Source organism: Balaenoptera borealis (genome assembly GCF_965194805.1).
Source record: "Balaenoptera borealis genome assembly, chromosome: 8".
Taxonomy (NCBI): domain Eukaryota; kingdom Metazoa; phylum Chordata; class Mammalia; order Artiodactyla; family Balaenopteridae; genus Balaenoptera; species Balaenoptera borealis.
Window position 1 is genome coordinate 26,121,131 of NC_138865.1, and position 26,280 is coordinate 26,147,410.

Below are 26,280 nucleotides of genomic sequence, written 5' to 3' on the forward strand. Positions count from 1 at the left end.
GCTTCGGGTGCGAGGGCTGGGCCCTGGGGCCGGACATCCTGGGAGCACAGGCTGAGGCAGAGCAGGAGGAAGGGAAGGAAGGTGAGGGACTCCCAGTCCACCTCCTGACCACCGAGCGCACGTTGGTGAGGGCATTGTTTGGGGGACATTGATGTGGGTGTGGGAGGGGTCAGGACCATCTGAAGCCTCATGCACACTTGGAGAGGGGATGTTAGGGGGTCATCTAAGAGAGTCACAAGTAAGGAAGTGGGGAACCTCCAATTTTCTAAGGGTCTCCCCTTCAAGCCCACTACTTAGGCAGACTTCGTGTGGGGTCCTTTGACAGGGAGGTGTGAGAGGAGTTACAAAACTGACCAAGTCAATACCCCATAGTGACAAAGGGCAGCTGAGACCCCCACCCCCCCACCCCCCCGCCTCAGTGGCTGTTTTGGTTGAAAGACCAATGCCCCTGTCTTGAAGGAAAAGGATCCACATGGGGACAGTGGCCAACCCTAGGCCCCTGTTACCTGTGCCTTCCGCTCCAGTGGGAACCTGGGTGCCTGGCTGAAGGCGCACTTTCGGGGCTGGGGGCCCCCGAGGATCCAGCTTCGGTGGGGCTGGAGGAGGCAGGTCCTGCGCGCACTGCATCCACTGCAAATGCTGAATGTGCGTCTCCTCCTCGGCCGCAAATTCCATGAACCTGGGGGGTGACGGAGGCACAGGCCACCCTGAGAAAAAGGCCTGGGTTCTGGAGCCCAACAAAGGCAGCCAAGAATGAGGCACTGGGAGAGGATGTGCCTTGGGGCCGTCAAGGCCCTGTGAGGTGCTGTCCACAGCAGAGAGCTGCTCCTGGAAGTGATAACAAGATCTGGGACCCTTCCTTCCTCACCAGCACTGGAGGGCATTCAACAGCATAGACCCAGGTCGCTGAATTGAACCAGGTCAACGGGACACATGGCTGACCCAGGGGGCACCCTCCTCATGCCCCCCGTCTCCATCCAGAACCACATGAAGGGCTGACAGCCAGAGGCTGGAACAGGCATGTGTTCCCCACAGGGGTCCTTGCCCGAATCCAGGACCCTGGGCTGGGAATGAGAGTCCTGGAAGATAAACCTGGAGACAGGGCCCAGGAGAGGCTGGACGATGTGGATGCTGAGCTTAGAGGAGAGGCCTTCCCTTCCTCTGAGAGGCGCTCGTTTGTTTGGTTTTGTTTCTTAAACCAAGTGGATTACCATGGAGCAAACACTGGAAGGGCCGGAGACCCTTGGGCTGACGACAGCTGGCTTCCCCAGCTTCTTCAGGGATTCCAGGGTACCCACTTAGGCCACTTTTCATAAGGAGAGGGGGTCCCAAATCTATGTCAGTGGCCGCCAGCCACCCACCACTAAGGAAGCAGCAGGCTGGCGGGTGGAGCTCTTTCCCCGGCCCAGCCCATATGGCCGGAGTTGGACCCCTACTGGACTCACAGCTTCACCCTGCCCCGTCCTGAGACCTTCATGTCAAGGCAAGGGTAGGTCAAAATCAGGGGAAGGCAGAGCTCCTGGTGGAGGAAGGACAGAAGTCTCAAACTCTCAAGGTGAGGGAGGGGTTTCTGGAGGACAGTAGGGCCCCTGGGCTGCGGGGACCCTGTGCTGGGTGACAGCCCTTGTCCTCTGTCCTCTCTGATGAGCACCCCTACGGCCAGACCCTGCCCTCACCCACTCGCCTCACCCTCCACGCAGCCCCTGGGCCCAGGACGCTGACTCACTTTTCCGCCATCTTGTAGTAGATCATCTGGTCAAGGTTGCTTATGCGCCGCCATTCCTGCACGGCCCTCCACAGTCCCTCCTCCTGCGTCATGCTGGGCTTCAGGCGGGCCAGGGATCGAAGCACTGGGCTGTAAGCCCTCGGGGTCAGTCTCCGGGCACAGCCCAGGCCCCACCTGCCTGACCCCACCCGCCCATGTGGACCACACATCACTCAACCCAGAATGACTGAGCAACAGGAGGGTGAGAGGCGGGCGTCTGGGAGGGCAAAGACAAGCCTTCCCGGCCACTGCTGTCACCGCCTCACACTCACTCAAGGATGACCACCCACTCCCAGGCTAGAGCTGGGACATTGTGCCTTGGGGAGCTCTTTTCCTCTTCAAGGCTGCATTTTCATCATAAAAATCACTATCATCAATGAGGCGTGGCATGTGCCAACCAATCTGCTAACACTTCATAGATTAGCCCAAGGAGTCTTCGGCACAGTCCTCTGAGTGAAGTGTAATTGTCCCCTTTTTACGAGGGACCGGAGGTTTAGGATGGAAATGCCTGCCAGGCTCACAACTCTAGTGGGAGAGAGCCCACGCCCTTAGGAGAGCTCTACCATCACCCTGTTCCTCGTGGAATTCTCCACAACGAAGTGGAGGCATGCATAAAGCGCTCTCCTGGGCCCCGCGCTCCTCCCCCTCCTCTGAAGTGACCTCCCCTGGTCATGTACACTCAAGTCCTGTATGAAAGGACACGGCACCACAGGAGAGTGCAGCATCCACTCCTTGGCTCCTCACCTTACACCACGACCCACTCTGACTGCAAGTCTTCAGTCCATATTACCATGAGAATCATGGAAGAGCAAGCTGGCCAGACTCACAGGGTGGTGGGGCCAGTTGAGATAGGGCACATTTCAGTCCTGATGTCACGGACTGGCAGGCCCACCCATGTGACCGACAATGTGCCCTCTCATAGCATGGACATCGCCCTCACACCTTCCTTCCTGTATCCCTAGAAACCTAACGTGCGAGTCCATCCCCAGTTCCTCTTTATCTAAAAGCTCCCATAAGCTCAGGACCCCCTGAGCGTTCACTCACATGAGAAAGCAGGAAAAAGCTTCTGCATCAGGACTCCGGTGAAAGTGTCTCCGGGCCAGGGGCTTGAGGTGTTGCCAACGTCGAAAGTTACTGTACACGCTCTGGGTGTTAGAGGAGCCATCCTGCGAGGCGTTGGACTGGTTGGTGGCCAGGCGGCCCTCCTTGGAAGTGCCATGTGGCCATGGCCCAGAGTTCACTGGGCGAATGATAGGGGCCAGCTGGGCAGCTGGTGGTGGAGCTTGAGGAGGAAAGCCTGGGGTCCAGCCTCCCTTGCCAGCCTGACTAACTCCAACAACTGGAGCAGTCACAACGGTCCCCATCACAGGGGTTGCTAAGAATACGGGTGCAGGACATGCAGCACTCCTGCTGAGGGCCCCTGGAATGCTCCAGTTGAGGGGGGCCTGAGTAACGACAAAGGTCTGAGTCTGGGGGGCCTCCACTGTCCTCCCTTGTGACCTGACTTGGACAGTGAGGTTGCAAGCCCCAGGGGCACTGGGGCCACGGCCACCATTAGCCACCAAAGGCGTCCTGGGGAAAGCTGGCAGCAGCAGGCTGCTGCCAGGAGGGAATGCTGGGGTGATGGGACGTGGCAGGTGCTGCTGCCAGGGTGGCCGGTGCTGGGCGCCAGGAATGGGTGGAGGGAAGGGCACTGCCGTGAAAGTAGACAAGGAGGCACCGGGGTTCATGGTCACATCCGTTCCCAGCACTGGACATGCTGTGGAGGCAAAGGAAAGGAGTGAATGGAGGAGGAGAATGGGCAAGTGGGACTGAGGCTTTCTGTGGCATCAGAGTGTACATCTCCACAGGTGAGGGACACTTGGACAAGGGAAACTGTGCAGCGTGCAAATGTCTTCAAGTGATTTTCATGCCCTGACCTCCAGTTGAGAATTATTCCACTGGTGACCCCGTGCCCATCCACCAAGGTCCCTGACCCCTGTCTGCCGAGAAGAAATCGCCTCAGCAAGCACTGACTTGGAGAGCCTCCCTAAGGCACCCCCTGGCACCTAAGCCTCACAGGCTGTCTCCCAAGACCTGGAACTGGGTGGACATCCGCTCTGTGAGAAATGCCCCTCAGCCGGCGTACTAGCAGGTAGGGACCTTCTCCAAGGTAAGTTCTAGGCCCCCAAAGGCCCTTTGTGGACAGGCACTGTGTAAAATATTGGGGCCCCACCTCCTCCTCAGTCCTCCTTTTCCTGATGCTCAGTATAAATCCCCTCTTTCTTTCCTAGCCTCGCAAAACAGAACAAAATGCTGGAAAATATCTCTCTAATGGAATCTTGATACAAACCCTTAACACTGGCCCAGAATGCACCTGCATCTCAGAACAACCCACAGCAGACCTGTAACATGGGCCAGGTCCTGCCACCCCCTCCCCAGTGCCCAGAGTCACTGTCATCACTCAGGAGTTCTGTTCCTAGGAGGCGGCGCGGGTTGGGGGGGTCTGAGAAGTAGGTGCGTGTCCCTTAGATTCTGTCATTTCACAGCCAGTGAAGGCTGCAGAGGATTAAACAAGGGCCAAAGAATTGTCATGTTACATTGGTCGTGGGAGTACAGACCGCCTGTGGTCCTTCCCCTTCCAGCTCCCAATAATGGAAAGACAATCTAAGAAGCAGGCATAAGCCAGGTGCCATGGCGATCAAGTTGTCTGGAACACATCCTTGTTCAGGAGAACAAGGTACACACCACGGTGCACCTAATTAATTAGAACAGGTGTCATAGGACGTTTAATAATAACACAGAAGATCGTCTTCCTGCCCCTGGGCTACACTCCTTCCCCCTTTAAAAGAGGAAGCAGCCTTCACAGACAATCCACCCATAACAACCCCACTCCACATCTGTCCCCTGTCCATGAAGGAGTGACATGAAATATGAACAAACTCTTCCTCTCAAGGCAGCCTGAGAGTCCACCATGAGATATGGGACGAGATGAAGTAGGTCTGAAGTACTGCGATTCCACAAAAGGAAGAACAATTCAGAGCAACTCAGGAACCTGAGCCCTATCTTGGCTGAAGTTACACGGTTGCCCATCCCCTGTTGAATCCCAAGCAACAGTTGCCTGAACTGAGAAGTGAGCTCTGGGCTGGGAGGAGTGGACGAGGTGTGGGCTGCGGCAGTTAGAGTAACCTCCTGCCTAGCTCTCGGAGAGGACACTTCACTGCAGGTGTGGCCACACACAGCCCCACTGAATAGTTTTCTCACCAAGACCATCTCTCCCCACGGCCCCCTTAGATACAGTATGCTCCTGTTCAAATCCCTTAGAAAGATATGGTGAGGCAAGCTTCAGGTGCCTCAGGAACACAAGACACGTCTAGGCTTTCCTCATGACCCTCCTTGTGTCACCACCAGGACATCACACACATCCTTACACTCACGTTTCAAAGTGGCTTGTCTCCCTTCTAGAAAGAATCAACCTGCCTGCTGCCATCCTTTCTCCATAGCCAGGCCAATTCCTCTTGATCCACCTCCAATGACCCCTCCTCCCCAATGCAGTCTCGGGTTTCTTCAGGCTCCCCAGTCTCCCCAGGTGAAATGTCCTCGTGTGTCCAGGGCTCTCTTCTCCCTCTACTTCAGTCCAACTGTGTGCCCACCGTGAAGTGTCACGTGTGAACCCGAAGGATGTGAGGGATGGCAGGGTCTCTGAGAACACACCCCCAGCCTATAGGCTTACCTCCTTCTGAAGCCATCCTGCAGGCTTGGGCACGGACTACTGCTGCCTGGTAGCCTCAATGAGAAAAGTCAAGACCAGGACCCAGAGAGTGACCTGCTTCAACAGACGCTCAGGATCCAAGTGAAGGAGGGACAGGTTTGAATCTAAACATTCTGCAGTGGCGGAGGGGCAGAGGGCACGTGGGTCTGGGTAGGGTGGGGGTGGGGAGACATTCCACGAGGGCTCTGGCAGGTAGGCAAGAACCGGAAGTTCCTTCCACCTCACACAGTGGCAACACAATTGGCGTGTGCCTCTTTACCCAATTTATAAACTGTTTTTTTCATTCACGGCACCGAGGTTGGACTTGATGTTCCCTTCCTTTCACTTCTTTTTCCATCAACCTAGTTTTGTGTCCCTCAACACACTCTGCTTCCTACCTGGCTCTTGACTTACTTCAACAGAGACTAGACTTTCTGATCAAAATTCAGGACTGTTAGTCTGATAAACACTTGGGTATTTATGGCCACATGGAACTGAGTATTTGAAATTAGGATTGTCTCAGCAGATCCAGTGTCTTTGACTGCTGTATGTACATCACTCCTAAGGGAGTGGTCTTTGTGCTCCAACCAACATCCAGCAGGACCAGCCTTACTAATGACCCTTTGTGCTGGAAAGCCCCCGTCCATCAAAAAACCGTCATGCAGCCCCCATGTCCAAGACCAGAATTCACTAAATGTCTTTCTCATAGTATTCCATGGTTGTAAAAGATTTAGTTTTTTACCTTTTAAATGATTTTAGTGTAATATTTTAAGCGAGTAACACCTTCTCATGGTTCAAAATTAAATTGTGCAAAATGGAATATGCAGTGGCAAGTCCTCCTCCCACCTCTTTCCCCTGTCAACCCAATCCTCTTTCCCGGAGGAAACCAGTGTTATCTCTTTCATTAAAATCTTCCCAGAGATACGTCATGCAACTAAAAACGAAGGCAATCTGTTTTCATTTTTTAAAATGCCTTCATTTTTTTTCTAGTTGAAAATTCATATATGTTCCTATATATCTGAGGATATTTCCAATGATTGCCTTTGTACGGGTATCGTGGCTCCTCTGTTTCTGCACTAGATTCCTAGAACAAGAATTTCTACAGTCCCTTACATTTCAAAGCACCTGAAAGAATAGGGTGGCTCGATCTAGTAAAGAAAAGTAACAAATGCCTAACTGAATTTGACTTTTGAATTTCACATAAACAATGAATTCATCTGTAGTACAACTTTGTCCCATGCAACATTTTGGACATAGTTTTACTGCAAATTCTTTCCCTGTTTATCTGAAATTTATGTTTAACTCGAAATCTGTATTTTATCTGGCAACACTACCAAAAAATTAGAACATACTAAGCTATTATCAGTTACTCATCCTTATGAGAAAGAGAACTTGGAGTGACGAGACTCAAGTGTGCATCTCGGCTCCAACAGAAAACACAATTGTAAACATACACAAAATCTGCAGGCTCTTTGGATGAAATGGATTTGGAAGAGCCATCATATAGCACTGAACATCTTGGCTTAGTAGGGGTAAGGACAGAAGTAAGGAACAAGAAGGCAGAAAATCTTCTTCTCTTTCCTTTTGTTAAAGGGACTAAACATCCTAGAGCCCTGGTTTTTCTAGGTGTTAAAAGTCCACTACCCATGAGATGGATGTGCACCTTGACACAGTGCCAAGAGTTTATCCACCAGTGTCCAATCCCCATTCAGACAAGCCCACTTCCATATAAATCCTAGCCTGCAAGCCCTGCTTACAAGTTTGTTAATTTCCTGTCTGCATTACATACACTTGCTCTTTAGAATCTAGGCTCATCATTGCATATGGCCCCATCTGCATGGGAATGATGGTAGCATTCCTTTTACAAAACTTGTCTGATTATTATTTTCATATTGAGAATCCATGTCAGTCAGTTTACCACTATCAAAATGATATGAAAGAGTATTCGTGGTTTGTGTTGTGAGAAGAGAGGACTGTTAGGAAACTTGTCAAGGGAGATGAAGGCTGAAAACCTCAGAGGATGGCAACCAAATCTCTTGGGAGATGAGATTCTCTCACTGCTGTAGCTGCAGTAGAACTCCAACTGATTGTGGGGTGTTGGGGAAGGAAACAGAGGTTTAGAAGGACTGTTCCACAGTGTGAAAAAGACTCCTGTTGGTGCTTAAGAAGTTCCTTGCCCCTTGTCAGGAAAAATTGACTCAGAAGAAGATGAGAAGATAAGGTGAGAATATTTCAAGCAACAGCATGGTGAGCTTTATATCTAAAGAAACTCCTGTTGGGGACTGAAAAAAAATAAACAGTTTGGGAATATCGCTCAGTACTGGAGCTTTTACAATGAAGGAAAACTCATATGATTTTCAACCAATAACTTCATACTAGAGGGATGGTGAGGCAAAATATTGTACCCAGGCACTCGAGAAAGGCAGGCTTCCTTGTTGCTTCCTCCCTTTGTTCAGTCATTCAACCAATTATTTACAAGATTCTCACTCATAATTCTGATACAGTATTTGAAGGACTCTTCTCAAGGCCGCTGATACAAAAATTGCACTGTGCAAAAATTAGCCAGTCCCAATTCTGCAATCACTTTTGTAATACTTTAAAATCCTACACCCCAGGGACAGAGATAATCAAATTAGCCCAAATGTAATTTGGGAAGAGCAGTCACAGAAGGGAGTATCTAAAAGTCCTTTGGATCATGATCTCTGACTATTCCTGCACAGAGGCTGCGGGCAGGCATTGACTACTGAGAAAAAACAACTCTGGACATGCATCACAAGCCTCAGAAGACAGTTCATCTTCCACTCAATCACGAAACGTTAAAGAAACGAAGAGATACCATGTTTGTGTCTTGTGGAGTTTTCAAGTCTGTGCACTTGGAGGCGCTTAGTGCTGTTAGACGTGAGGGGTCTTCAGAGGCATCCTGTTGAGTGAGAAATGCTCTAATCTTGTAATTGACCAGAAAGAGGATCTGATGATTGAAGTTTCTTTGGGAAGTATTACAAAGTCAGGTCAGTAAGTTGATCCTGCTACTATTTTTGTTGTTGTTGTTGTTTTTAATGCCAACTGAAAGTCTGCAAGATATTACAAAAAAGGAGGGAGGGAAAGGAAAATTTTTCCCATACTACCTGCTGTGTTGAAATTGGCCCAGATTGTCCACTCTCTCTCAAAGTTATTAAAAAAAAAAAAAAAAAACGTACAAAGGAAACACCTGTGAATCAACATTTATTGAAAAACCTCCATGTATTAAATACACTGAGAAAAAATATTCTAGTAGAGTAAATGCGTTTGGAAAAACTCTAGGAACGGAGTCAGGAGACAGTATCTTAAGAGTGTTTCCCAGGTCTGAATTCTTGGCTAGAATTGTTCTTTAGCGGAAACTTCAGGCTTGCTAGGAAAAAGGACCTACTGTTTTTTGAAAGGCATAAAGAAGAACCAAGGAACTGCAGTCCAAAGGGCATGAAAGCACTTGCCCCAATTTGAGGCTACTGTGCTTAGAGCGGAGCTCTCCAGAACTCTTTGTAGCTAAGTGCATGGGTTTCAGGTGTGCAATAGAAAAATCACGAGTGCACATCTCACAAGAGCTGGTTTTAAGAAGACACCGTCACGAAGGTTCCCGGCGAGGAGCGTCGCCAGAGATGCTCCGTAGCGTGCCCGACCCTGCATTTCTCTCCTCTCCTGCAGAGACCTCCTGGAACAGATCCCCGCGCGCCCCGCGCCTGCACGCCTGCGCACGCCCGCGCACGCCCACTGGGGCGGGGCTCTCTGGCACGCGGACCGCCGTCCTCCAACAGCTCCTGGCGTCTGTTGGGGCAGTTGGCTCGGCTCCGGAAGACAGGAGCGCATGCGCGAGCGCGGAGGTTGGGGCCCCAGCGGCCGTCCGGCGGGGGCGGGGCCTGTCATGGCCGCCTCTGGAGTCAATTCTAGGAACCCTGAGGTAAGGGGTATGGGGACTTTTCAGCCCTCAGGTGTCACCGCTCTGCGCTGGTGTTCACCCTGTGGGATATTTGTGCCCTTGTCCGTGTAAGGAGACTCCCCACAATGTGGATTCACGCCCCCATAGAGCTCGATTCCCTTGAGGGGTTTACCCCAGGGTTATTGGCACCACTGGGGAGCCGGCTGCATGAAGGGTTCAGTGATTGCGGGGCCTACAGTGGGGGGTAAGTACTGTGTGTGAGCTATTAAACAGGTGCCGTTCTAGGCTGCGCGTTCTGAAGAGTCCAAAAGCTAGAGGGACGTTCTTGCGAGTTGAAAACCCTCATCTGGTTCCAAAGGTGTAGCTCAGGTGATTGGAAAATGAGTGAAGATCGAAGGAACACACTCATGGTTTCACTAGTGTCTTCCTTCTTATCATAAAAACATCAATCAACACTTATGTCCAAACTGCATTCTTTTGTCAGTGATGGGAGCAACTTTGCTGAATGTGGTAGTAAACATGTATTTGTAGTCTGATGTCAAATCATGATTGATTTGCAAGCATAGATGGGGTCTGTACATATTTAATTGGTTGGTGGGAATCTGATATGTAGTCAAATGTGTGGCTTGGTTTTGTCTGTGGATGTTTGTGTCTGAAGGGAGGTCATGCCTGTGTTTTTGTGAGAGTGTGTAAGAGTGAGTGTTGTACTTGGAGGGTGTTGAGATGTGACGCAGGCATACTCAAGGAGTTGGTGGTTAGGTGTTTGTAATTTGGTGTTTGGGGAATATGTTTACATGTGTTTTTATCACCCATGAATTTGGGGATTTATGTGTGTCTAATGGTGGATTTGGAAGGATTATCTGCATATGCATAAGGGCAATGTCAGGAAAAGTAGTGGTGTATATTACTTTGGGTGTCCAGTCTGTTTATTTTGTATATTTGGGGAATGTAGGATGATCATTTGTGTATTCAGGGCATGTTGTATGGTTATGGGGTGTTTGTGTGGGTGCATTTTCAGGAGCTGTCTATGTATATTTGGATGTGTAGAGGGCAAGTCTGTGACTATTTTCTGGGACTGGTGGATGTTGTATATGTAGGTATGTTGTGTTTGTATGATTCTGTATTCTGCAAGATGGCAGAGTTAATTGTGTGTGAGAGGTTGGGAATGTGGGGTTATGTATATGCCAGTAGCGTGGTACTGTATGTGTATTTGGAACAAAGGGCATTTAGGGTGATATTATTGCATATTTGTAGTGTTCTGGGTAATTGTGGTTGCATTTGGGACTTGTGGAGAGTTATGTGTTAAATGAGTTTGTGTGTGTATTCAAGGGGCATGGCCACTTGGAGGAATATTTGCTGAGGCTGTGCATTTGTAATTTTCAGTAGGAGCCTCTTAAGCGTATGTATTTTGGGAAGTGAGTATATGTGTATCTGATAAAGAGGTGGGGTTCTATGTTTCTACAGGGAAGTTGGACAATTGCATTTCTATATATTAGAAATATGTGATACGGGTATTTGTTAGTATTTGCATATGTGTGAGCTGGCTCCTAATAGCTAGGGATCATTTGATATATGGAAGTTGTTTCATAAATGGTTTGCTGGAGACACTTCCATGTATCTTACTTGTGCATTCTAATCTGTGTGTGTGTCCATCATCAGGTTCATGCATTATCAAAGTTTGTTCATAAGGTATGGAGTTGTTAGGAGTATTCAAAGTGTATTTCTTTGGAGAATGCTAGGGTGTTTATACATGTGTTTGGTAGGAGCAAGAGGTGGTCTGTCTATATATTCGGGGTGAGGGTAGAAATATATATATATAAACACCCCCCCACACATATACAGTTTATATGTTGGGGTGGTGGTGGGGAGCTTGTATTCTGGAGAGGTAGCATAATGTCTAGTGTTTGGGAGGGGATCTGTATGCTCAGGGCTTGGGAATATTTGCATGTGTGTGTCCATAGGTGTGTGAGAATTGTGTATGTATATTAGTAAGACTGCAGAGGTTGTCGGTGTTTTCCTGTTTTGAGTGTGTCTGAGCATTTGGGGTGTATACTCATGAGTAGTTTGTGGGTGTGTGTATTTGTGATTTGTGAGTATATCAGGAGGCTTAGAGTCCTCTGTGTGTCTATTTCAAAATGTAATGCCTGAAGAATTTAGTGGTGTTGCTTGTATGTGTGTTCTCAGTGTTAGTGAGGTGGACTTATATGTACAGTTGACCCTTGAACAACACACGTTTGAACCACACGGGTCCACTTCTAGTGGATTTTTTTTTCCAGTAAATACTACAGGACTACTACACGATCCATGGATGCAGAACCACTGCATGGAGGGTTGGCGCCCTAACCCCCAAGCTGTTCAAGGGTCAGCTGTATTTGATAAGAATAGGTTATTTGTGGCTGTGTGTGTTTTTGAGTTCCTGGGGCTTCTGGGGTATGTATTCTGGGGGATGTGAGAGTTTAGTTTGTGTGTTTGGAAACCAGTAGACGGTGTAGGTTATGTGTGTATGCAGGAATCCTGGAGTATATGTATTTTAGGGCTGTGGGACTGCATATGGGTCTTTTTTGGGTTGCCCATGAGACAGTTGTGTACTTGGTGAGCCTGTGTGTTTAGGTACTCAGTGTGTACATCTGGATGGCATATTGGTTGCACATGTTTGTTTTCAGGCCCATGTTGTGTGTGTATATATAGTTGTGAGAGTGGAATGTGAATATTCAGGGTGAGTAAGGTTTCGTCTGTAAAAATTTAGGTAGTAAGAGGTAGTCTGTGTATAATTCAGGGTGAGGGTAGAAATGTACGTGTGTGTTCAGGATATATATATATATATATATATATATATATATATATATATATATATGTATATGTACAAACACATATGTGTATGTGGTATCCTTTTGGTTATATATCTGTGATGGGAGTTGAGGGTTCTACTTGGGGTGTAAGTGGATTGTGTGCACAAATTCATAGGAAAAGGTATGGGATGTGCTGGAACTGGTTCATACTATCCTGGGATAGTCAATGGTGCATATCTCTTCCCAGCTCTGTGTTCAGTGATGTCAGGTGGGTAGCTTGAAATTGGTCATGCTGGGAATATTTATACCACGTAGAGAGCATAGGTGAAGTCTTTCCCACCTCTCTCGGAGAGTTTTTTAGCACTTACCAGCACACCACTGATGTGCGTGTTTGGATGTATGTATGTATGAAGCAAGAATATTTGGGCATCGGTGGGTACGTATGGGACACCCATGTGAATTGTGAGTGGGGCATCTGGGGCTATGGGCCCCTGTATATGTGCATTGAACCTGGTAATCGGGAATCATTGCATTGCTCCTATCAGGTTGGTCTGTTCTTTAGGGCCAAAGAATCCCCATAAATGTTGTTGATTCCCAGTAGAAATCATGCAGATGGATACAGGGGTGTCTGTACCTTAGGCAGGTGGACACTCCTTCAGCATTTGGGTGGTCCTAGCATCTGGGTCCCTAGAAGGGGGGGCCTGGTGGACAGATGGCCATGCAGAGCAGAACCTTCACAGGTGTGTTGTTGGCGTGACAGGCAGCAGTCAGAAAGTCACGGGGCTTCCTGGATAGGAGGTCAGATGACCAAGGGCTCTCCCAGGAAAATACCCTGAGAATCAGTTGGACAGCTATAGGCGTTACTGGCTCTTCTGGGGCACAGCTGACGTGCAAGGACACCCTCCACATGGGGTCCAGAGCCACGTGTCCCTGAGCCCAACTGCCCCAGGGTGGTGGGAACTGTTGCGTATCAGGCTGGTCAACTGTATCACTAGGTCTCAACCAACCTGTCTCCGTGGAAATCTAAGTCCTCAGGGATAGGCAGGACCTCTAGGGATCAGTGAGCTGACAAGGACAGAGGTGAGGAGGCTTTGTCCCTGAGGGAGAGTTGGGGACTGAGACCTGGAGAGCCTGGGGAGTCCCACTCTGAGGAGATATGACTCTGATGTTCCCAAACCCTTTAGACATGTTCTCTGTTCTTTTCTGAAGGCTCATGATGCTTCCAGCAGTGGGAAGCTTATCTCAGTTTCATGTTTCTCTGATAGGATGAACTGACCCTTTTATTCACTATTCCACATCGAGCTGCAAACCCATCAGATGGAACCACGTGATCATTGTGGCCGCCAGCTGACCCCACAGCCACCTTGTGCCTCCCTTGGACCCACCCAGGAATTTCTGAGCCTTCTTTATGGTGAGTCTTGTGGCCTTTTCTCCCTCATTGTGAATCCTCCTGCCAATAAAACATGCTGTGAATGTTAACAAAAGGAAACCTCAACTAGAATTGTAGTCTGGAAGGCCCATAGAGGGAGCTCTCATGCCGTGTCACTCATCATCAATTACCCCAACAGGAAGAGGTCATTCACTGACCCCAAACAGGAAGTGCAACCACTTTACTACCCCAGCTGGAGGAGGGAAGACTTCCTTCCTGGCCAGCAACAAGAAATAGAAAATAGAAAGAGCTAATAGAAAATTCCACAGTTCAGCCAATGAGAAGCCATTGTCACCTGAAGTTTCACTTTCCTCCAGTGAACTTTCATTTTTTCCCTTGATGATGACTTTCTTTCCTTGTCCCACCCTCTTTACTTTAAAAGCCTTCTGGGACTTCCCTGGTGGTCCAGGGGCTAAGACTCTGCTCCTCCAATGCACGGGGCATGGGTTCGATCCCTGGTCGGGGAACTAGGATTTCCACATGCCATGTGGCGTGGCCAAAAAACAAAAAGCCTTCCATGTTGTGTAACCAGTTGGAGTATCTCCCTTTCCATCAGATGAGATGCTGCCTGATTCATGAATCGTTTAATAAAGCCAATTTATTCAAACTTCAAAGTAAATCTTCAAATTTACTCAGTTAAATTTTGTTTTTTAATACATTGGTGGCATTCAGAGGTGGCCACTAACAGTTTAATATGTATCCCTCCGGAAATGTTCTGTATAAAAATATATATGTGCACTTTTCTAAAATCCACTCTTATGATTCCTCCTGCTAACAGGATGATTTTATGATTAATTGCTTATCTTTTTAAAAAGAAAAAGATAAATATATTGGTGGCAGTGATGGGATCTGAAGCAAACTTCTGATAACATTTGGGACAAGGAGAAACAGGTGTGGTGCCCACAACTCCTTTGAGTTCACTGTCTTTCTTGCCATTCTTGAAGGTTGTTGGTAAGCTCCTCTTGGTTTGAGCTCCATTCTCTTTGATTGAGTTTGTGCTCGCAATCTAACTGGCTTTCCTTTACAGGGCAGGTCAGTTTGGCTGGTAGAGGATTCTCCCTGAGGCCAAACCCCTAGCCTTTCAGAGGGAAATTCCCAGGACACAGTAACATCTCTTGGTTATTGCCAGTATATTTTTGAGTGGTAAAGCCTAGCCCCTAATTTTGTTCCCTGGGTTCCACATTGGGCACTGCTGGCAGTGTAGTCTGCACTTCCCCATCTGTTTGGAATCAGCCCTCAGTTTCCATGCTTGGAACTGTTGGTGGCGGCTATAGTTCTCCATTTTGTTTGGCATCAGTTTGCAGCCCCCATTCCTTGGGATTTGCTGGTTGGATCTTTTTCCTCAGTCCAGGGATCCCTGGGAATTGGTGGTGGTGCATACCAGGCCTTCTTTTGGCCAGGACATAGTAACATCTCTTTGTTACTGCTGATATATTAAGGCGCAGTTCTTTTGTGTGTTCTTTTGGGTTGACAAAGGCTAGCTAAGGAAATGAGATCCTTTATCACCAAAGAGTTGAGAATGCCAGCTTCTGGCACACCTGCTTATTTTATATTTGAGAACTATGGTCCTGGAGGCTGTAGATATTTAGAAAGATGGCAAAATTATACTAATATTGATCTAGAATTACAGTGGTCATTGTGGGGAATGTTCCAGTTAGACAAGATTGTTCATTTAAGGAAAACACTAGAGAGCAAGGGTTCCCAAATTGGACACGGAGAATGAGATGCCTTCTTTAATTGGTATGTAAAAGTTTACAGAAGGTTTCAAGATTCCAAAATAGCTTCGTTTAGAGACTTAGAACAAAAAGCTAATGAAAAATTAAAGAGACAAAAGGTACCTGAAACAAAAGACCATAGGACGGATGTGACTGCAGATTTAACTCCTACTGTCCCCCCCTTTCCTTTTTCACCTGAGTACTCTTCTTTTACTCATTTTCTGTCTGAAATACTTTTCTATTCCCAAGAGAATATTTAACAATTGCCATTTAAAGTAAAACTACCTGAGGTTGCAGGTGAGCCCCCTCAGGTGTCCTTTACCTCTTGGTCAAAGACTGAACTGAGAGCTATAGTCAAAGAATTCTCTAAACCTAGGGAGGAACCCCCAACATTTTTTGAAGAATTTAGAGTCACTGTCACGGCCTATGTCCCCAAACTGCTAGATCTTTATCTGCTTGTACACATGTTGGTAGGACTGGGGGAAGCCCCAGAATGGACGCGGGAAGCAAAATGACATAATCCCTAGGATGATATTCAAGATCCTCAACCTAAAAAGGCTTGCAGAATAACAACTAACCTTTTATAAGCTATTCCTAAAATCTTCCCTGCTCACACTTGGTCTATTGTTAATTGGCCTAATAATGATTGGCCTGTTATTCACTCATACAAACAAAAGAGGGGTGAATCTGTGGAAGACTTTCCAGCCAGTTTGTAGGCTCTCTTTTTACAGCATTTGGGGTTCCAAGCAATAAAAAGGCCACTCAGCCTACTTTAACTGCCCTCTTTGTAAATGGATTATCTTCTGAGATTAGTGGATTGATAAAAGGGCAGAAAATAGGCTGGGAGGCTGTAGGCCTGACTGAACTCCTGACTATAGCTGAGCATTTTGAAAGGACCTTGGAGCAAGATCACAAACAGAAATCCACCAAGCTCATAGCCTTACAGTTACAACAGCTCTAAGGCAAGAGACACAAAATAACACCTAGGCCTCCCCCATTACAACCTCCTAGGGGTCCATGATCAATTCGATGACCCAAAGTTAATGTTTCATTTGTAATCAGTGAGGACACTGGACAAAAAGGTGTCCTCAAAGGTGCTATGCAAACTCTTCACAAATGCTCTCATATCTGTCTCAAAGGGAGGGCCCCCCCATGACCCTCTCCCCTAGTTGGCAGAATTCCAGAGGTTCTCTGGTAAACTATTACCAGCAATTACCTTAAACAGCCCAGAGGAAAATAGAATGAAAATTGATGAAAAACTGCCAAATTTTAGTTGATACTGGAGCTACGCTTTCTACTTTAAACCCCACTCTCATATTTTACTTTGAAATCTACATTAAACCCTAACCCTAACTGTAAACATAATTACCTAACCCTTTAACACCCTATCCGTAGCCCGAACCAGAGCTGTGCTTTCTACTCTAAATCCCACCCTCAAAGAACAACAGGTCCCTCTGAGTCAAGAGGATGTTTCCATAGTGGGAGTACCTAATAAAGTTCAGAGAGAATTTTTATCTCAACCAAGATTCCTTTTTGCTATGCAATATAGCCCCAGTTAATCTATTCGGTAGAAATCTCTTTTCTAACTTAAAAGGGTCAGTACATTTTGCCTCCAGTGGAGATCTCACCTTAAAGTTTCCTGATCAACCTGAACCTGATTATTTATGTTCCTTACAATCTGTCCTGGACATAAAAGAGGAAGTTCAGCACAAGTTCTCTAATTTGGTGGAGATGCCTGCAAATTTGGGGGCTACTTCTGACAGTGTTAACATCAGAAGAATAAAAAAATGCAAACCTATAAAGATTCAGATAGGTGTAGCTAAACCTCTCCCTAGGTTTCCTCAACAACTATTAAAGCCTGCGGTCATACAAGGTCTCACACCTATTGTAGAAGACTTAATTTCCCGGGAGGTAGTCATTCCTGTACTCGTCCCTGCAGCATGCCAATCTTGCCTGGTTGGAAACCTGGCAGGATGGCGATTTGTCCAGGACTTGGGAGCTGTTAATAAAAATAGTTATTCCCTGTTTTCCTGTTGTTCCAAACCTAGCCACCCTTCTGTCACAAGTTTCAACTGACTTGGAATGGTTTACTGTTGGAGACCTTTGTTCACCTTTCTTCAGCATCCCGGAGACCCAACAGCCAATATCTATATGCCTTTACTTGGAACAATCAACAATATACCTGCACTTTTATGCCTCAAGGGTTCACTGGGACCCCTTCTTTTTTCTCCCAAGTACTTCACCAAGATTTAAGTACCCTCTAGTTCCCTGAGAAATCAACCTTTTTACCATATGGAGATAACCTCCTGCTGTACTCAGCTACTGTAAAGATTCCATAAGGCATGCATAAAAGATTCCATTTATTTCCTGCAACAGTTAGCTGAGAAAGAACACAAAGGAAAAATTACAATTATGTCTAGATACTGTTCATTACCTAGGACATAATCTAAGCACTGAAGGAATTCAGCTATCTCCAGAGAGAATTAGGCTGATACAGGAACTTCCTAGACTCACAACTAAGTGCTAGCATTGTGGATTTCTAGGTTTAGCTGGTTATTGCAAGCTCTGGGTTCCAAATTTTTCTCTGTTACCTCTTCCACTCTATGAACTTATTAAAGATTTAGTCCCTGAATCCTTTGCTTGGGAAGATAAACATAAGCAGGCTTTTATAAGGCTAAAACAAGCACTGCAAGAGCTGCCTGCCTTAGGGTTACGCAAATGATCAGGTTCAGGTTGATCCGGAAACTTTAAGGTGAGATCTCCACTGGAGGCAAAATATATTAGCCCTTTTAAGTTAGCAAAGAGATCTCTACCTAATAGATTAAGTTTAGGTTATTCAAAGCCTTTTACTTGATTTGTGCATGAATGGCATAATCAGGCCCCGCGGAACTATGTGAGCATGGTAGTAAACATAGGCCTATTGCCTATTATAGCATGCAACTTGAGTCAGTTGCTTATGCCTATCTCAGTTGTCTTAAGGTTATAGCCACAACTGCAAATTTAGTGGAAGCCTTGGCAGATTTGACTCTAGAAAATGAAGTTTATTTGCAAACTCCACACATTGTCCACAGTCTTCTTAACTCTGAATTGACAACGTTTCACTGCAAGTGTCACTAGATTCACTTCCTGTGAAATCCTGCTTTCACCACCTAATCTTTATCTTAAACTTTACAACGTTCTCAATCCTGCTACACTACTACCTCTGTCTCACAAAGGTGAGGACCATGACTGCAAGGTAACAGTGTCCCATGGGAATTCCCTGGTAGTCCATTGCTTAGGACTCCGAGCTTCCACTGCAGGGAGCGTGGGTTCGATCTCTGGTCGAGGAACTAAGATCCCACAAGCCACGTGGTCCAGCCCAAAACAAAAACAAACACAAAACACAAAAACAAAACAAACAAACAGAAAACAATGTCCCATTTTGTGACACCGTGTCCTGAGTAAAGATGTTACCAAGTCCAAGCTTGCTGTGCTTGCCGCACGACAGGCCAATAAGTCGGAGATGAGGTGTTGAGGCAAGGAATATGACTTTATTCGGAAAGCCAGCAGACCGAGAAGATGGCGGACTAAAGTCTCAAAATAAGCATCTTATCGGGGTTTGGATGCCAGTTTGTTTTATAGCACAGAGATGGGGAGGAGATGAGGCGGTAAAGTAAAAGGGCCATAAGTTTTGCGAATATCCCCTGGAATGGCCAGCCTCAGGGAGGGTATGTGTTAATTTCTTCTTAATTGCAGCCATCCACAGGTGGACAGAGTCCGTATGTTTCCCTGAACAAAGGCACTTTGGTTTAACATTCAGGCAGAGGAACAGGGTTCCCCGAGGCAGGCCATTATGTACAGACAGTATCCTTTTAGTGAAAAAAAGCAGCAGAAGGCAAAGGTTAAAGTCAAAGAAACAGATCCAACGTGTAGTCAGATTTGGCTCCTCCCTGTTCCAATTCCCTACTGTCAATGTCCATTCCACAGTCTTGTGGAAAAAGGGGTGACGGCCCTTCTAATTGCTTCGTCAGATGGAACTTTCTGGGAGTGTCCACCATCGGTGCCAGTGTTCCAAACGTTGTTTTTTTTGTTGTTGTTCCTCTCTGGAAAGTGTCTCCTTTACACCTGTAGCCTTAAAAAAATATTCTCAGCCTAAAAGTTGAGAGTTATGATCTATTTGATGGGAATTTTGAGAGCTTCAAGCCTGGGAAGCAGCGTCTCAAGTTAAGGAATTTAGCAGTTTTCTATGTATGGGAAGATGCAAGAGTCTGGGCTCACTGAAATCATTCATTTGATATGTACCTCAGCTACCCGGGGCCTGTATCCTATATTCTCATATCCTGAGTTTCGTCAGGGCTCACCGGCTCACGTTGGAGGGCTGCAATCGCTAATGACTGATGTGTCAGGCAATATTCCATTTCTCAGATCCTCTCCTCTTGGTCAGGATTATGACCAATATTTGGGAGACATTTCAGGATCAAATTTTGTCCCACGGTGCTGGGAGGCTCATCCCAGGTCAGGGAAGAATGCTTGATATGCCACTCCAGGTGCTAGTTTTTGGATTAGGCTCTATTGATAATTAAAGATCCTCTGGATCCTCTATCTAATTATGATCCAGGAGACATTTTCCCTTGTTGCTTCCTCCCATACCTAGAATCACACTATTACAATTATTTTATGTTATAAATGTGATCTATTTCCTCAAGATGTTTAGCCATAGAAGTATTGTTGGAGGCCTGGTTACATACTGGGTACTGTAAGAGACACCAATCTTATAAAATAGACAGGATATAAGTAATGCAGCTAGTAACGTTAACAAAGACACAGTGCAGCAGGGAGACACAAAGAGCAAACAATCTGGAAACAAAGAACAATGATCAGTATAACTATTTGTAATCCAGTTGCAATGGTGAGCGACCAGAGGTACCATAACTGAGTTAGTGAGCCATCCGCTGTTTCAGTGTACCAGCAGTGCATACTTAGACATGCACGGCTTCATCTTTGAGACAGGCATACGCTACTGGCAGGATCAACCAGGTAGAGAGAAAAAGATAAATATTTCAATTCTGCTTACAAGGGTATAATTTAACAAATTACTGTAAGTCATAATTAGTTTAAGGGGAGACTTTTGCTTACACCTGGAAAACACAGATTTAAAGCAGTCATTTTTCAGATAGAAACCATAAAAATTATAACCATAGTCACCAGTTTACCCAGTCATGTGCAACTAATCGTTTTTGTTAACAGCTTTATGAAGCCATCAGGTTTCCCATTAGAATTCTTCAAGATCTTACCCAGTTCACCTTTATGGTCTGAAAACCAGAAACTTGTATTTATCCAAAGGTCCCTTCTATAAATCTTCTTGAAGAGGAAGCATTTTTGCAAAGGCATCAGAGTGATACCATAACTGTGTACAATGACGAAAGAATTAAGAAGGCACTTTTTTTTTGGGGGGGGTGTAATCCAGATTTTATTGCTTATTATGTCATTCCATACAACTTTAGGTAAACACGTTGAGAAAATATACTGGGAGTATTAAACAGATGATGGCAATATTGATGAAAATGTTCAAGTGTTTTACATAAGGTAGTAAGAGGCACCGCTGCCACCATCACCACCACCCCCCAGAAATTTGTACATTTCGTATAAAAAGAGTAAAAATAGTTCATTGGCATTTAACTAGCATTATTCTTTGTAATCTATGAACCACGATATGCCTGAATAATTTCAGAATCTTCAGAGCAAAACAAAGCATTTTCTTCCACTAGCAGACATAGCAGTTTCCGTTTCTTTAAAAAACAAGCAAACAAATCAGCACAACAAAAACTATACACACAACCCCAAAACAAAAAAGTTGGCATATTCCAGTGGTCCGGAATTTTGACGTTTCTATCGCATTAATTCAAGAAATAAAATGTGATTCAGCATTTTAAAATGAGACAAGCTTCTTCACCATAGTTATACTTACTTTATAATTGAAACGATTTAACTGAAGCCAATGTTAACCCAGCAAAAACCATGGCTATAACTCAAACTGCTCTTTTGATAAAGAAACTTCTTTAAAAGTTAACTATTCTTTAAAAACTCAGACCCGAGCTGCACAGATGTAATTGAGGAACCAACAACTGACTCTTCCAGAAACCACAGCAGCAGTTCTAAGTGTTTTTGAAGCTGGGGAGTATATACAGAATCACTGTAAATGGCACATACACATCAGTAACTTCCTGCTAAAACAGCATTTGAAAGACTTCTATGTCTATTTTTACAAAGATCAGTGGGCTGAGACATACATTTGGCTACTTGAAAGGAAACAAAGAGAAGGCACGTTTAAATCTGATTACGATGCAATTGACAAAGTAACGTGGTTACTGCGGTGACATGCAGCACTTTCAGATAATAAAGAGAATTCTGACTGGTAACATTTTACCAGGACATACCAAATTTTAGGAACTCCATATAATCTGTAGAATACCTGTATCATTTGGCATACAATATAACCTAAGAAGATTTATTGCTTATTTGACAACACTTCCCGTGTAATTCAACATACCAAGTCAACCTAATTAGTTAATATCTCTCTTTGGGGATGTTTCAGGGGCCCTTTGAAGCACCCCAAAGTTAGCTAGAGCTCAAAGGAACTTCATTATAATTTGATTCGGGAAGTTTTGTCCGAAAAATAAGAAAAGGGTTTAAAACTGTCAGATAGGATCACATGTCACTGTGAAACAATAGTTATTCAGTTAGCCAAAGTAACAATAAAAGATTTCAAAGGCAAGTACAGAACAGATCTCTTAAAAGGTAGAAAAACTTAAAATCTGTTATCAAAGGCAGTCCAAAATCTTAAGAAACCTTGTCTTCTTAACAGAGAGAAAAGCGAAATTCAAGTTTTGCACCAGCTTACTTTTAAAATTTATTTACTCAATTACACTTATTTTAAACTTAGTCAATCCTGACCACGTACAGGACTCTTTTTTTCAGGGTCCACTTTCCATAAAACTTCTGTCACTTATTTTAGCACAATTCTGACTTTCAAGTGGTCAAATATCTGGAGAGACTAATTTTAGATAGACCTTCCTAAAGGATAAGTATTTTAAAAAGTTCACCTAAAGCTCTTATTTCATTTGCATTTTCTTTCCTTAAAAGTTTCTTCACATCAGGTTATTTCCTTGCTGACAAATTTGCAATAGATATAACAAGATTTTATTTAGCTTATAGTAAACCTAGGCACAATAAAAGTATTATACTTAATGTTGATGACTCTAACAGCATGTCTATATTAATTAGATCAACAAACGAACGTTAATACCAGGTCTTAATTAATACTGAATATTTCCCAGTTCACATGAACCTGAAGCTCATTTAGCTCAATTTCTCTTGTATTTAGAATAGTTTGGTTTGTAAGTGCTCACTTTTCTTTAAGCCAATTAAATAGAGCTCATCCACAAATCCACCTCAGCAATGTTATCCAAAGACAAAGACACATACAAGGACACAAACATACAGAGACGTCATAGTTGTCATTTCCAGATTTCAGCAGGGGAGTCAGGTACAGCCATGTGAAACCCATCTGTTTACAAAAAGAGGTTGGATTCAAATTAGGTTTCTGACAGATGGAAAAAATCAAACTCACTTGTCTAGATGGCTGAATTATTACAGAAAAGACACTTAGGTTTTTTATTTATCCTTGATAAGTCAATTTCTAAATTACTTTACCCTCTTTTAAAAAGATGCATTTTAAAAAGATGGCAGAGATGAGGGTTCCTGAGAAGACCAGAAAGGACATTTGCATCTCAAAGATACAGGCAAGTTTTTCCTAGGATGACTTTGTTTCCTCTTTGTTTAATATTTACAAGCCTCTTAAGATAAACAGGGAGGGTTTGGGGAGTGGTATCTATTGGAGAGTCAATCAACTCGTTCCCCACTGTCAAAGTTCCCTGGGGCTCCTGTGGGGAAATTAGAATAGACGCCTCAAGTCCAAGGGCGTCGCCTGGCCTCCTATAGGATGTCAGCACAAGGGAAATTGCCCTGCTGTGGAAGTGGCTCCTGGTCCAAATTGGGTGGCCTGTGGAGTCTTAGATGGTGATACTAAATCAGGCTCCTGTGCTCTGGGGGTTAACACAGAAACTTCTATTTGATCCCCGTGGGTAGGGGAAACAGGAGGTGGTGAATATGATGGCGGCATGGGGGGAGGGTGGGCAGTTGGAACAACTGCCGGTGCAGCTTGCTGTTTTGCAAAACACTTGTAACTGCGAGATCCTATAAAAGTTGAGTGAGCCATTCAGGGGCTATCGCCCTTCTGATCCTATATTTTGGGTCCGCACCCTATTACAATAGTATATCATGTGTTTCTTAGTCATAGGCTCAGGGCTATGTTTCACCCATTTATCTAATATAGGCCCCAAAGGGCTCTCCCTCAGGGTAGATGGAGTGTTTCCCATTGTGTACACCAAAATGCAAAAGACGCAAGCAAATTCTGGCATCAGTGCACACAAAACCAAGACCAAAACCAATGAACCAGTTCCCAAATCGGTTCTGAGGGGGTGTAGTGGTGTAGAGAGCAGCCATCTGGTCCAGAAGCCCACAGGCAGCTAGGAGGAGCTGTGTTAGTCCAAAGGCTCCGGGACACATAGTCCATTCTCAGCCCAGAAGGAGCAGCCAGGGGGAACCAGTGGGAGGGCTTGACTAATTGACCTTTGTGCCTGCTATAAAGCTTATTATTTAGCTCTTCACCAGTAAAATGTGAAGGGTTTGTACGTGGCTGCATAAATGGGTCTAAGAATGATGGACAAGTGTGGTATTTGTTGCCTCCGAAGTGTGAAGAGACCTAAGTAAGAGGAGTTGGGCTTGCTATAGTGTGTTGGGGAGCTGAATAGTTAACAGCTGAGGTTTAGCTGCAAGAGGAACTTCCTGGCTTTTAAAGGATCAGTTAATGCCCAGAAATTTAACAGTTGTGGACAGTCCTTGAATTTTCTGTGGGGCAGTAGCCCACCTGTATGTTATAGATGGGTCACCAACCATGTTAGGGCCTCGTGCACCAATCTCCTGAGGGGCTCTGGATTAGAACATCAGTATAGTGCCAGACGGTGCAAGGGGACACCAGGTCTTGCCAGCAAAGACTGTGGGCAATAGCTGGGCTGTTAAGATAGCCAGTAGGCAGACGGGTTAGAACATACTGGGTGCCTTCTGCAGTAAAAGTAGACTGCAGCTGGGACTCCTCAATAACTGGTACTGAATAGAACATAATAGCTAGATTGTCACAGCAAAGTAATTCCCTGGAGCCCTTTGGATATCCTTAATTAACTGGACAGTGTTGGAAATGGGAGCCTTAACAGTGGGGATCAGCATTGATATTTCAGTAGCTGCTTATAAGGCGCCACTCATTAATAGCAGGCTTTAATAGCAGCCAAATGGGGGAATTGAAAAGGAGAAATGGTGTGTTTAATGACTTCTTCTTGTCCTAAATTTTGAATTTTGGGCTGCAATCCCACAGCCCCCTGTCATACATGTTATTGGGTGATATTTACTGTCTTAGGTGGCAGTCTTATGGGCTCCCAATATTCAGCTTCCACCAGGAAGACCAGGGATTTGGGTTTGTTCCAAATGGCGTTGCGGTACATCAGGGCATCCATAGCTGTACCGGGAAAGGGTAGGGCCAAAGGGGCTACCACCACTACAAGATTTTTAATAAAGATTGTTTCAGTAGTGACAGTCAATGGAAGCTGAATGCTTTCTACTCCCCTGACTATTATGCGTTGTAATCTAACGTGTGGCCCTTGCTTATAATTGGAGGGTTTCCCAGGAAGCACTGTAATTTGAGCTCCAGTTGTCAATGAGAGCCATGAGAAAAGTTGTTTATGTGTGTCCCAAGGATAATTAGAGAAGTAAATGGGCAGTTGTCCCAGAGGAGGGCCACGCTCCAGGGATCTGCCAGGTCCCTAAGGCAGAGGCCTTGGCAGAGGTCAGGGTACAGGATTCGGAGAGGTGACAGCTGCCCATCACTCCAGTCTGCTGAAGAGTCTGTAACGCCTGAGCAAAAATTTCTACCTTGTGCTTGGGCTGTCCCAGGGTTACGTCATTAGGGACCCCGATCTCCAGAGCTGCCAATACAGGGAGGTCTGTTAGTCATGTCATGAAGGATGGAGCTGTGTGAAAGCACCACCCCTTGGTGGAGACCAATAAGGGTCCCAGAAGTCCCTCTATCCCTTAAGGGTCCTCTGTTGGGTTCCTGGCCGATGGGGCAGCGGGGCCCATGTGCCTTTACTGGCAAGCGAGATTTGGGGCTTCAGAAAAATTATCTTTCTCATATCTAGCTACAACATGGATGCAGTCCAATGCCTGTTGTACTGTATCTGACGTTTCTATGAATTGTAACAGCATGGCTTTATAATTAGGGGGAACACAGTTCTCCCCCTTCCCTTGGACAAAGTTTTTCTAGAAAAATTTGCATTTGTATCATGGTATAGTTACATGTCTCTGTTTCTTGTTCATGCTGGTCTTCCGATGTTTTGGTGCAGTGGATGGTGACAGGGAATACCTGGCAGGGAGTTTTCCTCTTCCCTGACTCATATGCTGCCACTTCCTGTTTAGGGTGTCCCAGTCAGCCTCGGTGGGGTCAAGGGATGATTTGCAACAGCAGCAAGAATTGCAGCAACATAGGAGGCACTTACCTCAGCGGCATTTGCCCTCTCGGGGTGCCATGATGCCCCTGGTAGAGCTGCCTCTGTCAAGGGTTAGGGCTGTGTGGGGAACTCATGGATGTATGTTTGGGGTATAGGACGGTTTGGGGTAATAGTAAAGCTGTGTAGAGACTGTGTATGTGTGATCTGGGGAGAGATGAGGGGCCTGAGTGCCTTTATGAGTGTATGGTTGGTGTAGCATGGTGCGGCTGGGTGGTGGGGCTGGTTCTGGGTGTTTTGAGGCTGTGTGTGCAGGCATTTGAGAAGAGGTAAGGGTATGCATT

General features: G+C 45.7%; 1 protein-coding gene across 3 annotated transcripts in view; it reads left to right on the forward strand.

Annotated features, from left to right (window-relative positions):
* The first annotated feature begins 13,565 nt into the window (after window positions 1–13,565).
* LOC309632953 (contactin-associated protein-like 4) overlaps window positions 13,566–26,280 on the forward strand; it is a 159,475-nt gene continuing 146,760 nt past the window's right edge. Inside the window, exon 1 of one of the 3 annotated variants that reach the window (XR_014247173.1) lies at window positions 13,566–13,608. The gene's annotated coding sequence lies outside the window, so the exon portion shown is untranslated. The remainder of the gene's footprint in view (window positions 13,609–26,280) is intronic. The other 2 variants (XR_014247174.1, XR_014247175.1) reach the window with 2 other exon arrangements.